The sequence below is a fragment of the Durio zibethinus genome, chromosome 1 (genome assembly GCF_047325235.1).
Source record: "Durio zibethinus cultivar Kanyao isolate XHJ-2024 chromosome 1, ASM4732523v1, whole genome shotgun sequence".
NCBI classification, from domain to species: Eukaryota; Viridiplantae; Streptophyta; class Magnoliopsida; order Malvales; family Malvaceae; genus Durio; species Durio zibethinus.
Window position 1 is genome coordinate 26,462,541 of NC_143162.1, and position 17,213 is coordinate 26,479,753.

Consider the following 17,213-nt stretch of genomic DNA (forward strand, 5'->3'; position numbering starts at 1 on the left):
ATTCCTTAAAAAATCCACTGATAAATTCAATTGAAAACTGAAAATCTCATCGATTTTTGAGAACATTGTCAAAAAATTCAATTGAAAACTAAAAAACTCACCGAATTCTGAAAAACTGATCGAAATATGGTCAAAAAATTCAACCAGTCACCGAAAAAATCATCGAAAACTTTAAATATTCATAAAAAAATTCATATTTTCCAAAAAAAATCCAGATTCTTTAGAAAAATTCTAGATTTTCCCCAAATTTGCCCAAATTACTCTTCGAGTCCTCCAGAACCTTAATCTAATATCTAGAAACCTAAATCTAACCCAGAGATTTTCAGAATTCCCAAAATCAAAGTCCCAAAAACCTATACTACCAAAAAATTTTTCAGAACACCAATTCTCTCAAAAATCAGTCGTTTCCCCCCAAATTCATTCCCTTTCTCTCCGTTGTTCATTGTAATGCTCAGTTTAATTTATAAGTAACATTAGGAATTAGACATAATCCAATCCTAGGGTTCAAGCCTAGATTGGTTCTATCCGAACATGATTCTTGGCTAGATTTTAGTGAAGCTGAAAGCCTTTGATTCAGTTCCATTAACCAAAAGAATTCAATCCAAATTCATTTTCTTAAGCCACGACAGTTAAGAAAAAAAGAAGATAAAAACAAAATAATGATAATAATAATAATAATAATAATAATAATAATAATAATATAACAATAATACTATATAATATACTATGTTAATATAATATAATAATAAAAATAACCCTAAAAGTAATTCTATTGGCCCCGGACACATATGGTTTTTTACATATTCTAAAAGGGATAGATTCACCTAGGTGACTAATCATGCCTTAATTAAAAATTGTTGGTGACTCTTTAAGTTGTGTCTAGCGATAACTTTTTTAATTTGTCTATAATCATTGTGAACCCAACTTTTAGACATATAATTAAAAATTATGAAATCTTTTATGTGTTATTTTTTTCTTATTTATTTATTTTGATGTTTACTTAAATATATTTTTTTTTGCATATGTCCTAATCTCTTCTCTTTTTCTTTTTCTGCAAATTTTTTTTGTTTTTTTAGATTCTTTTATTTTTTTTCCTTTCTAATGAAGATAGTTGTCAAAACTCATTCGATGATTTTTTATATGTAGCATATAAATTCTATCCTTAAATGGATATAATACCTTTTATGAATTTTGATCATTAATAGAAAATGAATTACATGACACATATATTGTTGACACATGTTCTATTAGTTCAAGGTAATATAAATATGCTAAGGTTTATTAGATAAGGGTGGAATAAGTGAATGAAAAATGGATGAGATATTTTAAAGGAAAGGGAATTAAGTCCGATGGAAAAAGGGAAGAACATAAGGATAAGTTAGACAAGGGCACAATACCTTGGCTCTTGTAGTGGTATTGGCAAAGCTGGGAATGAAAAGAAAAAAAAAAAAGAAAAAAGTAAAGTGAGAAATAAAAAGGAAAATGATAGAGGATAAAAAAAAAAAGAAATATGAAATAGGGTATTTAAAGCGAGTGGATTGAAGAAGTGGAAAACTAAGAAAAAAGAAATGGGTTGGAAGTAAATTTCATACTTAAATTTGAAAAATCTCTTAAAATAATCTAGTATTTTCTATCAAATTTTGTTTATTTTTATTGGATTTTTCTTGGTTTTTTTATTTCAAATTTAAAACTAGATGTTATCATTTTTTTTATTAAGTCATAGCTTTTGTGGGTTATTTTCTTATTTTTTTCATATTTAGATCACTTTAAATGGTATTCTTTTTTATTAATATCATTTATTGTTATAATTTTTAATCTTTCTTGAGTGAGTTTTAGCTAAACAAACACTTTTGTTATGTATTTATGGCCATTAATTGCTAATAAGGTTTTTTGTGTTTCTAATTATTATTTAAAAAAACTATATAGCAATTTAACTAGATGAAGAAAAAGAAAAGAAAAGAAAATTAGGTTATTTATTTTTTAAAATTGTAATTTATAATTTTCCTTATAATTTTTATTAAAAAAATGAAAATTTCAAAATATCTAAGGGCTTTTGAATTTACTTTTTTATTTGATCTTACAGTTTAAGGGAGATGCCTCTTGATTACTTTTTTCTTTAATTTAATCTTTTATAAGGATATGTTTGTTATTTTATTAGAGTTTTTGCTTTCTTTGTTTTTCATTTTTCATTTAACTTATGTACTATTTTTGTTTTTTTTTTACCTATAGGTTGATATCTCATTTACCATATGGTTTTGCTGATTTTAAAAAAAATTAATCTTTATTTTATTTTTGTTTGTAGAATTTTACTTTACTTTTCTATTCGTTCACTATCAATATATTTAATACTGCTTATAATTTTATTTTTGCATGTGCAAAGGTGGCTTTGAAATATAATTTTTTTCAAGTATTTTACATCTTTTTTCAAGGATGACTTAGAGCTTTATCCATCAAGCTTATGTTAGCACTGGATTTTTTTAATTTTAAAGGTGTTGATCATGTAGTTGTAATTGTATTAATGTTTTTTGCAATTGTTTTTTCCTTTTGTTAAAAAGTAGAAAAGACATAATAGAGAACTTGACGAAATGAAAAAAATTCTTTCCGTATTAGGTTAAAGAAGCCTATAAAAATACATGATAAGCTTTCTTATGTGCCATGATTTTACTTTTAAATTCTAAAAGTTAAATGTTTATATATTCATTTCAGCCAATTAGCACATAATACGATCTATGTGACTTGTAAATTGGCTAATTGATTATGAAATTTTTATAGATAGCATGTATGATGCTTATTAGGTAATTTTAGATTCATTTATTAAATTTATTTGAGTTTATTTTCATTTTTTTTAGGTATTGTAGGCTATTAATTATATAAATTATTCTTAACATATTTTTTATGACAGTTTTGTTCTTTATATTTGATTCAGTTTGACTACTTTAGAATAACTTAAGTGCATTACTATATTATGCTTAGCGCTACTAAATTATGACCTTCATGAAGCAAAAAAAATACAAAAATTAGGGATAATTGGCTACTATTAGGATGCTAGCTCAAGTTTAGGGTTGAAATTAAAAGTTTCTCATTTGTTGTACCTCTAATTTATTGTCAGTGAAGCCATCTAATTGGTAATAGTGGAAAAAACTTACAACTTCATCCATTTGTAAAAGCAAGACATTTGACTATTGTAAACTAAATTTATGGGGTTAAGGGTGTGTCAGTCAACACAAGAGACTCTCGATTAACACAAGGTTGGATGTACATATTCTTTTTAGAGTTTTCAAGGTTAGTTAAGGTTTTTGGGAGGTTTTGGAAGTAGGATTCTAGCTTTTAAGAGGTAAAAGGATGTTTTTAAAGGTAGATGTTAGTCTTGAATTGATCTTTATTTTGAAATGATAAAATATTAAGCTAAATAAGCTTGATTATATTTTTGTAAATAGATTTATTTAGTATTTATTCTTAAGTTATATTATTTTTGTACTAAATACATAATTTGTTTACAAAATATGTTTTAATTTGTTAAAACTTGGAAAAATGTTTTTAGGTGTTTTTATTAAGTAAGAATTTGTTTTAGATCATAAACAAACTTTTTTCCATGGTTTAAAAACATTTGGTGCAAAAATAGAAAGAAAGGATCGATCTTTTAAGTTATAGGTTCGATTGATTTTTCATCTAGAAAGCTTCCAAGTTCAAATTTTAGCAAAACCAATCAATCCCCTATGGTACAAGATCGATTAGATCAAGTGTTTACAAAATAGGATCGATCCCCTCTTAGACATAATTGATTGGGTATTTATCTAAAAATCCACTAAGTTGAAAAACTAGCAAAACCAATCGATCCCTACAATATAGGATTGATTAAGGTATAGGATCAATCCCCTCAATCATAGGATCGATGGGTTTTACCAAAAATACTCTAAGCAGTTATTTTTTCAAATATTCAACAAGTATTTTCATCATCAATTTATTCCTAATGGCTACAAACTCAATTCTTTTATGAGTTAGGCATACCGACACATTAAGAAGCAGAAGGAAACAAGAGAGCAAGCACCATCAAACTTTACATTCATTCTCTTAAGAATTCAAGAGTTTTTAGAGCTTAAATTCCATATTTTTTGTATTTTTTGTATCCAAATCAGATTTGTCTTTCATTCAACATTTTTTGCACCTAAATTAGGCAAAACCTAAGCTTTTAGGAGGTTTTCTTAGTTTGCAGAATAATTAAAGCTATTTTGTAACCAAGAGGTGATGCATTCTTTTGAAGGTTTTGAGAGTTTTTATGAAACTCATTTTGTGAGATTAGAGGTTGCTATTTTAGCCTAAAAAGAATGGAAGTGGGAAGTTGTTATCTTAAGCCTAAAAAAAGATAAGGATTCTATATAAGATAAGAATTGTATATTGTAAGAGACTTATTCAATTAGTTAATTGAAGCTTACTTAAAAAAGGTAATAAAGAGGACGTATGTGCCTCTAGAGAAGTATCGAATCTCTATAAATTATTATATTTGATTTCTCTATTCTTACACTTTTTATTTTCATTATTGCTTCTATTTTCTTTAAGATCATCAATTGTTGTTGATTGCATCACATTTTCTTATTATTTTTAATTTTTCATTCAAATATCTTGAAGTTTATTATTGGAAAAGAATTTAGAGAAAATCCAATTCACCTCCATCTTGGATTGCCTATCTATTCTTGGGCTAACAATTGGTATCAAAGTTTGAACTATATTTTGTAAGTTTAACAACTTTAGAGGAAACTATCTTATGGTTCAACATATTTTCTAACATGGTGAGGAAGTGCTCATAGCTCCTAATATAAAAATATATAAGTTTTGTGAATGAAAAAAATGAGGATGAAGATATTAATCTTAGCACAACATTTTAGAGTATGGAATGTGATAATAAGAGGGCTTGGAACTCTTTTAAAAGATGCAAACTACATAAGGCATATACTTGATGATGCTAAAGCCAAATGCATTCTCTATGGAACTCTTAACTCCAACAACTTCAATTTGATCTCAAATTGTTCAACCTTAAATGAGATATGAGAGAAGTTGATTGAAATATATGTAAGATAATAATCCAACTATAATGTATCATGTCTTATCACCATTGAAGAGCCTGGGGTAACCTCTAACTCTTATGATTCAAACTCTTATATATTTGATGAATTGTAAGATGCTTTTAATGAGTTATATGTGAAATTTGAGTCAATCAGAATAAAATACAAGAAAATGATTTCAAAATTGAATATTGAAAATGATTTCTTAATAAATACAAAGAATATTTTGAAAAAAAAAAATAAAAAGTTGAAAAAAGATTTTAAAACCTCTCATAAGAAAAATGAAATTTTAGAAAAAAAAGTTTTGATTTGAAAAAACAATTTGATGAGTTAATAAATGAAAAACAAAGAGTTTTAAATAATTTCTCATATGTTAAAATGACCAAAAGCAATTATTGTAAATTTCATAATCATTGATCTATATCCACTTGTCTTATAAGAAGGAAAGTCTCATTTAAAATTAGGCAAGTCTAGGTTTCAAAAGGAATAAGAGACTTGGTCACAAACTTTGAATAACCCAAAATAATTTAGCTACCAAAAATCAAACAAGTAATGTCTCTTGTAGGTGTGCTAGAACAAGAAGCTACAAAATCTTTTATTGAAGATTGGATACTCTAAACACACATTGGAGAAGAGTATCCTTTACATTTTTATTTGAAGAGAATTTGAAATTAGTTGCCTATTCTTGATTGAATATTGATGTATGCTTTGTTGATATATCTCGATTATGTCAATTTGATTTGATTAGATATATGTTGTATAATCTTGATAAAGTGTGAGTTTAAAATTGAGTATGGATTTATTTTGCTCTTGAGTGCATGATTTTGATATAAATATTCCTCATGCTTATTGAAATTGTGTTTAATGCTTATTTCCTTGAAATATATTTTTAAGAGAATATTTGTTATGACTATGAATATATTGGATATGACAATAATAAGGAGAATTCAGGGGAATTCATGAATGCTCTTTAGAATAGGATTGCATGAATGATCTTAATATTTTGATATTATTGATGAAGTTTATTTTGCATATTCTTAAGACATGTTTGTTTTTAGAAGCGCTTAAGCATATATTTGTTTACGAATACTTGATATTGATGATAACATGCTTTGTGAAATTATTATTGGTGCTTGTTGTGATAAATTATGTGCTTAATTATTTTATATTTATGCACAAACTTAGGGGGAGCACTTAAAACTTAATAATTTTGAATTTTTGAGTTTTGCTTTGAAAATTTTTGCAAAAGTCAAGCTTTAAATGTGAAAATTTATTTTAGAAAGTCTTTAATTGTAAAATGACTTTGAATATTTTGTGTTCAATGATTTAAACTTGCTCAAACAAAGAAAACTTATTAACTTGCAATGCTTGTAATTTTTCATTATGTTAAATGCAAGTTATAAAGGATTTTTTAGTTCAAAAAATCAAATCTTGTTTTTGAGCATATATGGGTATAAAAACAATTTGGACAAATTTAAATTGTGATATAAACTTTTTAAAATGGTTTAAAAAGTTTAAAATACACTTTTAATATATTTGACCTTTAAAGTAGCATTTTTCAAGGAAATATGGATTTTAAGAGTTGACTTTTTGATTTCCTTGTTTCTAAGGCCAAATAACCTCTTAAACAACTTTATTTTGTCATTTGAAATTTGTTAGATTGGTTCAAGATGGTTAAAAATGAGCTTGACAAGTTATGAGATTTTTTCAAGGTATTTTATAAGAAAAATGAGCTTTAAAGTGTCACATATTTTATTTTGCATAAATAAATTTGATTGACTGAGTTTAGTATGATAAATATGATTTTATGGTCTTAATGCACTATGTATGGTATACATATTGATGTTTTTTTTGTGATTCTTGACAATGCTTAAATTATTTATCTCTTGGTTCTTAAAATAGTCTTGAAATATGGTTGAATTCTTTATCTTTAATTCAAGATTTAATTCCTCTCTTATGTTTGTGAATTAATGAACTTCTTATTCTTAAATGAAATATATTGATTCTTGGTTCATCTATAGTCTTGGTTAATATGTGCTTACATAATCTTTGATTTAACTTGACCTTAATGCTTGTATTTTGATTTTCTAAATGGCTTGTTGCTTCCATTTTGTGAAATGTAGCTTTGTGCTTAACTGATTTATTAAATTTTGTGAAATATTTTTGAAAAATGCTTACTTTTATGCTAAATTTATATATCTTTTTTTTTTATTTTAATTTGATGTGTGATGAACTACTTGTTTGTAAATGAAATATATTAATGGTTTATCTATTGTTCTTGTCAAATGTATGCTTTTGCTTTACTTGACTTGCTTGTAATATGACTTGAGTAAATGATTTTCTTATGATACTTATTTTTAGTTTAAGTTATTGTTGATTATGGCTTATGGCTTATGACTTGTATAAAATATCTATACTTTGGTGCTAAAATTTTTTTGAATATATTTTAATAATAAATGTCTTTTTTGAGCTTTTTACTTTTATATGGCCTAAAATTAGTTTTCACATATTCTTGTATACTTATGAATATTGAATATGTTTTATTTGTGTTCATTATTAATTTTTTGCATATTACATAAGAACATTAGCTTTAATGCCAACATTGCTTAATTTGATATTTAGTTTTCTACATGGTTTATAGCTCAAGTTGATTAATTATTACTTAAATATACCTCCTTTGCTATTGGCAAATTATGATTAGTGGACAAATGTTTTTGTTTCTTATAATAACTTAAAAAATGGAAATTCATTTTCTAACAATCAGTATAATCTTTATCAATTGATATTCTTGATGCTACCAATGAATTTTTTTGTTAAGAATTTTCCTACATCTATGCTAGAAGAACTTGAGATATACAAGAAAGAGTTAATAATCTTTTTGGGATTTCAAATATAGCAAGCAAAATATCTTCATCAATCAAGCTAGTTTTGCTCAAATGAAGTGGATTGGAGAATTTAAAGCTTAATAACAAATCTTAATAAAGATGGGGGTAAATGTGTTGAATCTAAACTTTATAGGTCTATATTTGATTGATTATTTTATCTTATTATAAGTAGACCATACATAATGTTTAATTTATGCTTTGATATATGTTTGCTTTGATATGTGTTTAAGATACTTATTTGTTTTGAATGCCTATATCAATATATTTTTACTGATGTGCAAATATGTGATCTTATGCTTGAAATTATGAACACATCGTACAAATTTGTCACCAAGTCATTTATAGTGATTGTTTTAACATTGTCAAAAGCTTGGATTGATTAGTGCACCTTGATTAATATTCATACCTAGATTGCTTTGATTAATATCGTTAATGCATGAATATTTGTTTAATACATGAATCTTTGAACATGGCTATGAATTGAATATATCGATTTCTTGAACCTTAATTGCTTTGACTCATAGATTATGAACTTATGATTTAAAATTTTATCCATGTTCATTGATTAAGATCATTGAGATAGTATGTACCACATTATGTCTAAATGTTTATATCCTTTTTGGTATATTGCTATATATGATTTAAAATGTTTTTACGTATGCTTGTATGATTTTGATTGAATTATGTTTGAATAGTTGCATATGTTTGGATTGAGTATATTGCTTTACATTGAAATAATTCAAAATATATTTGAACAATTATGCTTTTATTATTTCTTTGCTGTAGCATATGTATTCATTATGTTTGAAAAATCATGCTCATATAATTCTTTGTTATAACATGATGAAGAAATCTTATTAGTCATTAGTACTCATGTCTTATTAATTATATATGACCTTATGGTTTTTGTTGAATATTTAGTTGGATATGATATGCTTAAGAAAGATTGCTCTTATCAGTTTAGATTTATTAATTGAAATTTTTATATGCATAAAATATTTTTGCTCTTTGAAAGTTGGTAAACAAAATTGCTAAAGAATTTTTAAACTTTCATGGATGCTTACTTATTTATGTGCCTATTCCCGATATAGCTTATACCTTTCATGCAAAATTATGTGTGCCTTAAATTGATTACTTTTTATTTTGAAAAAAGAAAAATCTTAGAATACAAGTTTACTTGAATAAAAATGATCTATTTTGTCATAACAATTGATATCCTTTGTGATAACAATTCTTTAACAGTTGATATGAGCTTGATTATGTGTGTTTGAATTTATGCTCAATTGCTTTTAGATTCTAAGCATATTTTATAAAAACATGATTCATTAGTTGCATGCATATCATTTTTCTATCCTTCTACTTATAAGTTTCATGTAGTAAATGTGAATAATTTTATGCTAAATTGCTAAAATTGGATACATTTATACATTTAAACTATTGTGTTTGAATACATGTATGTAAACTTCATTGTGCATATTACACTTGAATACATGCATTAATTATACTCTTAATATTATTTGACCTTGCATTTTGTCTTATACCTTAAATTAATCTTTTTTTTTTAAATGATGGAAAAGGGGATAGTTTATGGAAATCCTCTTATATGTACATTATTAGTAAAAAAAAAAGGAGAGCTTAAACAAAAAGGAGGTGAAATGAATATGTGAATATTTGCTAATACCTAGTTGCATATTTGCTAATGACTTTTTGTTACGACAAAAAAAAGAAGAATATTTTGTGGAAAAATTTGCTTATGCTTAATATGCATATGTTTGTGTGTGCTTAATTATTATATATACTTTAACATGTGTGTTAGGTGGTGTTGGATTAAGTTGATGCATTAGTTGAAGAGGAGAATTTATTGAGTTTTATTATGCAATGTTTAAAGGGGAGTTTTGCAAAATGAATTTTGAAAATGGCTTTCAAAACCCTCAAAAGATTTTTATCAAGTAAATTTATCTTTAAATTTTGTCACATAAAAAATGAAGAGATTGTTAGCCTTGAATTAATCCTTATTTTGCAATGACAAAGTATTAAGCTAAATAGGCTTGATTATGTTTTTGCAAATAGATTTATTTAGTACTTGTTTTTAAATTTTATTATTTTTGTATTAAATATATAATTTGTTTACAAAATGTTGTTTAATTTGCTAGAGCTTGGAACAATGTTTTAAAGTGTTTTTGTTAAGTGAAAATTGTTTTAGAACATAAACAAACTTCTTTCTATGGTTTAACAACGTTTTATGCAAAAATCAAAAGAAAGGATCGATCCCCTGTTTGATAGGATCAATCTTCTAAGTTATAGGATTGATTAATTTTTTGTCCAGAAAGCTTCTGAGTTTAATTTTTAGCAAAACTAATTGATACCTTATAGTGTAGGATCGATTGGGTCAAGGTTTTGCAAAACAGGATCGATCCTCTCTTTGACATAATTGATTGGATATTTTTTCAGAAAGCCATCAAGTTGAAAACTAGCAAAACTAGTCAATCCTTACAATATAGGATCGATTGGTAAGGCACAGAATTGATCCCTTCCATCATAAGATCGATTGGGTCTTGCCAAAAATGCTCTAAACGATTAGTTTTTCAAGTCTTAAACAGGTATTTTCATCACCAATCTGTCCCTAATGACTATAAACTTAATTCCTCTATAATTGGGCATTCCAACATATTAAAAAGCAAGAAAAAACAAGAGAGCAAGCACCATTAAGCCTTAAATTCATTCTCTTAAGAATTCAAGAGTTTTTAGAGCTTAAATTTCATAGTTTTTGTACTCTTTGTATCCAAATCATATTTGTTTTTTATTCAACATTCTTTGTACCTAAATTAGGCAAACATTAAGCCTTTAAGAGTTGTTCTTAGTTTGCAAAACAATTAGAGATATTTTGTAACCAAGAGGTTAGGCATCCTCTTGAAAAGTTTTGAGAGTTTTTGTAGAAACTCATTTTGTGAGACTAGAGATTACTATCTTAGCCTAGAAAGATAGGGAGTGAAAGGTTGCTATCTTAAGCCTTGAAAAAGATAGAGATTGTATACAAGATAGGGATTGTATCTGATAGCAGACTTCTTCAATTAGTAGATTAAAATTTGGCTAGAAAAGTCTAGAGAGAGAACGTAAGTGTCTTTGAATAAAGACTGAACCTTTATAAATCATTGTGTTTGATTTTTCTATCCCTATACTCTTTATTTTCATTATTGTTTATATTTGCTTTAATACATCAATTTTTGTTGACGACATCACATTTTCATATTGTTTTTAATTTTCCATTCAAATATCTTGAAGTCTATTATTGGGAAAGAATTTGAAGAAAATATAAATCATTCCCTCTTAAATTGCCTATCTACACTTGAGCTAACAGTAAAACTTCTTTAAAAATTATGAAAAAAGCCAAACAACTCTGGAAACAATTACCAAAATATAGCTAATAGAGGGAGAGACTTGCTAGATGTCTTGAGATTTTGAAACATGGGAATAAAGGTGCCTATTGATAGGAAAATATGTGTAAAGCTAGGGTTCTTTATAGTTTATACCAAAGGTTAAATGATTACCTCTCTAGATCTTTCCAGAAGTTGATACTAATAAATGAGATCAAGAGAAAATCTTAGAATTAAATATGTGTGTGTTGATTGGCACAAGCCATGTGTCGATTCATACAAAATAATGTTGATATACACTAGTTAACTCTGCTGGAATTGATTTTTTATTTTAATTTCATTTATTCTTTAAGCTAAAGTTAGTTTATTTAAATCCAACTTTAAGAGTGCAAAATTTGACATTTATAATATTTAGTATTCCCATAATTAAAAATATCAAAAGAATGAAGTAATTAATTAATTATCATCTTGAAGTCATATCGAAATAACAATTTATAAATCAACATTCCACTTAAGTAATGTACCTGTTAATGGTGTTTTAAGAGGTGGTGAGCTGAGACACTTTGATGATGATATGGGAGATGGTTTGGACAAAGTTCAGACCTACAGTAAGAAAGCACGTCAGAGGAAGAAGAAGTTGGTTCTTCGAGACATGTTCTGATGCTTAAGTTAGTCAAGTGTCTAAAGTTAAAGTTAGAGAAAGAAAAAAGTAAGTTGCAAAGAGTATTAAGTGAGCTTGATAAAAAAGGGTTAAAATTCCCTACCTGGAACTCATTTTTACCTTATATATGTGACAATGGGTAATGATGTAGCCAAAGTGTGTAATAGTTTATAAGAAGTCCATGTGGAGTTTGAAGAAAGAACACGTGGGTGAGTGTGGGTTGCATTTAATGATCCCAAGCTAGTGTGGGCTACATTTAATGATCTTAGACAAATTAGAGGCTAGTTGGTCTGTTGTGAGATGATACACTAATGGGACATAAATGGTGATAGTTAAGCGAGATCATCCCATGAGTGAAGAAGTATGGACAAGTTTGTATTTTGGTGAGGAGTGATAACATTATAAAATAGAGTTATTTAGACTTGTTTTTAATGCTTAAATGAGTTACTTTTGCTTATTTTTGTTTAAATAAGCTTTTTGTAAAACTCTTAATGTGTTTAATTTGTTGTTTTGTAGGAAATATTAAAAAAAATTGAATCTTGATAAATCTTGAAAAATCTTGAAAGTTCTTGATCAATCTTGGATGGTTCTTGGTACATTTAGAGTAATCTTGGACTTTTATTGAGAAAATCTTGTTGAATCTTGGAAATCTTGAAGTTGGAGTGTTGAAATTGTTCAAAAATACTGTTGTCGAACCTATGCAAATGAAGAATTGTTCAATTTGTTGAAGAATACAAAAAATTTATACAAGAATTAACTAAGGGAAGTTTAGCCATTATTCAGGAAAAAAAAATAAATCCAAGGTCAATGCTAGTCTATTGTGTTCTATGTAGGTGCACATGCATGGGATTATAGTGGATGATATGGTAACAAGTCTTTTATTATTGGTCAAAAGTGATAACTTAGAGACTTATGTGACATGATACTTGAAAATTTTGCTCATATGTGAAAAAGACCAAACAACCCTTAGTAATCTTATTCCAAGAAAGATTCCTAGAATTCTCACATTGACTAGGAAATCCTACCTTGTTTAGGAAATGCATTTGGTTATTCTACTTGAAGACGGTTTTACTAAGTTGATTGAGTAATCCTAAGTTGAATGAGAATTCCTACTAATGGTAGAATCTGCATGTAACAAAAAAACTTAAAAGAAGGGACGACATACATTTGAGATTTAAATTTAAAATTGAAATTTCTTTTTTCAAAGAAGACTCCAATTTAAAAGAAAATTCCAAAAAGTCTTCAAGTTGAAGAATTGTTTTTATGAGGCTACTAAGGGTTTAAAAGTAATTACAATACATTAATGTCTATTAAAAATGCCCTAACCACCCATACTCTTAAATTATTAAGAAAAAAGTAATTCAAAAAGGTTACAAGATGTATAAAACAAGACTTAAATAAAGAGACTTGGCCAAACCTATCTTCTTGTATTCTAGAAGGTCATGTCAGCTTTTTTTTTTTAATTTTTTTATGATACCAAAAAAGAAAGATTTTGTTAAGTTAGCAAGATTGAAGCTAAGTCAGCACCTAATTACATATCAAGATTCAATCTACATATATTAGAAGGAGTCAAGTCAAATTAGCACAACAAAGATTCAAATAAAAAAGACTTTTCCATTCAAGAATATAAAGTTGGCAAACCTAATTAGTTTAGGAATTTAAGATTAAGTCAGCTGACCATTAGTTTAGGGTTTTTATGTAATCTTGTTCTATAAATAGCTAGGTTAGACATTGGGAAGAAACTTGATTATATGAGAGATCAATCTTTAGTTTAGCAATTTTTTTCTTGTCTTCTTAAGTTTTTATTATTTTTAAGCTTTGCTTTATTGTAATTTACATTGTTCAAGTTTATTGTCAATTTTCAAAGTAATTCAAGTTTTGGTTTTCAAATTTAAGTTTCTGTCCTTACTTTTTTTTATTTCAAATCAATTTTATTTTATGCAATTCATGCTTAGGTTTTCTTTAGAAGTTAAATTTGATTTAGTTTATGCTATTCACATGCTATTTGCTTTTAAATTGATGCTTGCATGTTTTAATTCATAAAGTTCATTTGGTATTGGATGTTGTTATTATTAATCTAATTTGATTTTAAGTTTAAGCTTTTGTTCTTAGGTTAATTGATTAGAGCGCATGTTTTTAGGTTTAATTAAGATTTAATTGAGTAATTTGTTTAAGTTACATGCTTTTAGGTTTAATTAGTAATAAATTCGGTTTAATTACTTCTGGTAAGTTTAAATTTAGTAGTCATGCATGATAATTAGCATAATTGGTTTCTGGTTTTAAGTTTTAAGTTAAGTTAAAGTTAATTCATAGTAATTGCATGTTTTAGGAATTACTTAAGTTCACTTATACTTGATGCAATTTTGGTTTTATTTCTTAAATTAGTGCTATTGCATGTTAAATTTAGAATTGCCTGAAATCAAGTTTAATTGGTTAAAGTTGCAATCGGTTCTAGTTTAATTCTTCTTTTTTTATTTGATTCTCATTAACTTGTTAAGTTTGCATGTTTAGTTGTTCATTTAAGTTGTTGCATAGGTTATTAGTTATATTCGATTCTTGATTTTAATAAAGCATATTATTTTCATATTTAGGTTTAGAATTGTTTAACATTGATGCATGTTTAAATTGGTCTTGCTTGCTTAGTTTTTAATTCTAAATTGCTAGTAATGTTGGTTTAGATTAATTAGAATTATTGCATCTTAATTCAATTAATTACTTGTTTTTTGCATTAGTCAAAGTTAATTGCATATCAATTCATTGTTATTGCATGTTTTTAAGTTTAAATGCATTAATTAGATTTTGTTTTGTTTAATTTGCATAATAATTCATTTTTATTATAATTTCTCTAAATATAAGAAATGTGAGCCAGTTTCATTACTTGGGTCACTCTATTTACAATTTTCATGGAAAATATCTCTACTTACTACATGTATAATTTGTGCACTTACATATTATCAATCAATTTTTTGGTGTCATTATCAAGGATTGGTGCAGTCGATTCAATATTGATACCAATCATTCTTTTTTTTTAAGTTTATTTTTTTGTTTTAATATGTATGATTATTGTTGTTTTGTTTGCTTTAGTGTTCTAGTTTATTACCCTTAGATAAAGAAATTCAGAAAATTATTAAAAAGATAAAAAAGGTAAAAACCAAGCAACTCTTAATCCACCCATGGTCGAACAACAAGATAATCAAAGAACATTGAGAGATTATGCTATCTCATAGTTAGATTGCTTCTAACATAGCATTAAAAGGCCTGTTATTTAAGCTAATAATTTTAAATTGAAGCCATCTATTATTAATATGATTCAAAACTTAATCCAATTTAATGGGTTATTCAGTGATGACCCTAATATGCACTTGTCTAATTTTCTCGAAATTTGTGATACTTTTAATTATAATGGTGTTACTAATGATGCCATTAGACTAAAACCTTTTTCTTTTTCTCTTAGGGACAAGGCAAAAGCCAACTGACTTCTTTTTTATCGAACTCTATCATTATACATTGGATGACTTTGTTTAAAAGTTTTTAGCAAGATTATTTTTATCGGCCAAATAGCTAAGATAAGGAATGACATTGTTGCATTCCAATAATTTTAGGCCAAATCCTTGTTTGGTGCATGGAGAGAGATAGGGAGTTATTGAGGAGATGCCTACACCATGGTTTGGCAAAGTGGTTATAAGTCCAGATCTTTTATAATAGGCTAATGGTGTAAGCTAGAATCACCATAAATATTGTTGCTGATGATGTTTTGATGAATGAGTCAATTGATAATGCATATGACTTGATAGAGGAAATGCCCATAAACAAATATGAATGGTCTAATGAAAAGTTAGTTCTAAAGAAAACAATTGAGATACATAAATTTAATGCTTTACTGCCTTTACTTCCCAAGTTGTTGCCACAGCTAAAAGTTTGATTCTTTAGGAACCAACCTTGCACTAAACCATGTTCAAGCCTTACAAAGCTCTTTTTCCTTATATGATGTTTGTGGGGGGTAACATTATCAAGATAGGTGTCCTATTAGAATCGAAGCTGTCTAATTTGTTGCTCAACCCAAGCAACAATTTAACCTATACTCAAACACCTATAACCATGGTTAGAAACCATCCAAACTTTTTTTTTTTAGGAAATAATTAGGGGTTACCATCCACTTACCATTATAGACCCATACACTCATTTGGTTTCCATAAACCACAACAATCCCAATTCTAGCCATCTCTCTCACCCAAGAAAAAAAACCTTCCATAGAAAAGGTGTTCACTCAAATCCTACAAAACTAAGTAGCCTTCATAAAAATCTTAAGCTTCAAATGGGTTAATCAACCCCTTAATAGCCACCCCTAAGGAACATTGCCTAGTACCACCGAGTCAAATCTTATGAAAGAAAGGATAAAGCATTGTAAGTTAACCTTTAAGAGTAAGAAAATCCTTAATGATGAATCTGTTAAACCTACCTCTAAAGTAACCTTCAAGGAGCCATTGGTGGAAGTTATAGGTAAAAAAGATAAGAAAAAAAAAGATAAAGGAAAGGCAATTGAAAAGTCGTTTGGACAACAAGCCTTAGTCAAAAGATTATCAAAGCCAAAAGTTGAGGTATTTCAAAAACAAGCTATTTGCTAAGTTTGTGGAAGTTTTCAAGAGTCTCCAAATCACAATTCTTTTTGTTCATGCCATTGAGCAAAAGCCAACATATGCAAAGTTCATGAAAAGCATCATTTTAAAGGAAAAAAAAAAGGTTGGAGGATTGTGATAACATTGCACTTACTAAAAAGTGTAGCGTCATTCTATTTAAAAATCCATGGAGTTTTACTATTCCTTGCACTATTTGTGATCTTTATTTTGATAAAGCTTTGTGTAATGTTGGTGTTAGCATTAACTTAATGCCCTGGTTTGTTTTTAGGAGACGTAGACTTGGAGAAACAAAGACCATTTTAGTCATTCTTCAACTTATTGATCAATCCCTTAAACATCCAAAAGGAGTCATTGAGGTGAAAGTAGATGGATTTATCTTCCCTATTAATTTTATGGTGTTGGACATGTTGGGGGATAATAATGTTCTAATCATTGTTTTAATAGTTTTTAGACCGCCAGACATAAAAAATTTTAAAAACGAGAAAAACGGGAGAGTCATCACCAATCTTTTTTAGGGTGTGATTGATCACCTAAAAATTTATCTTTTTAATAAAACTATAAAAACGGATTTAAAGTTTATAAAAAAGATAAATTTT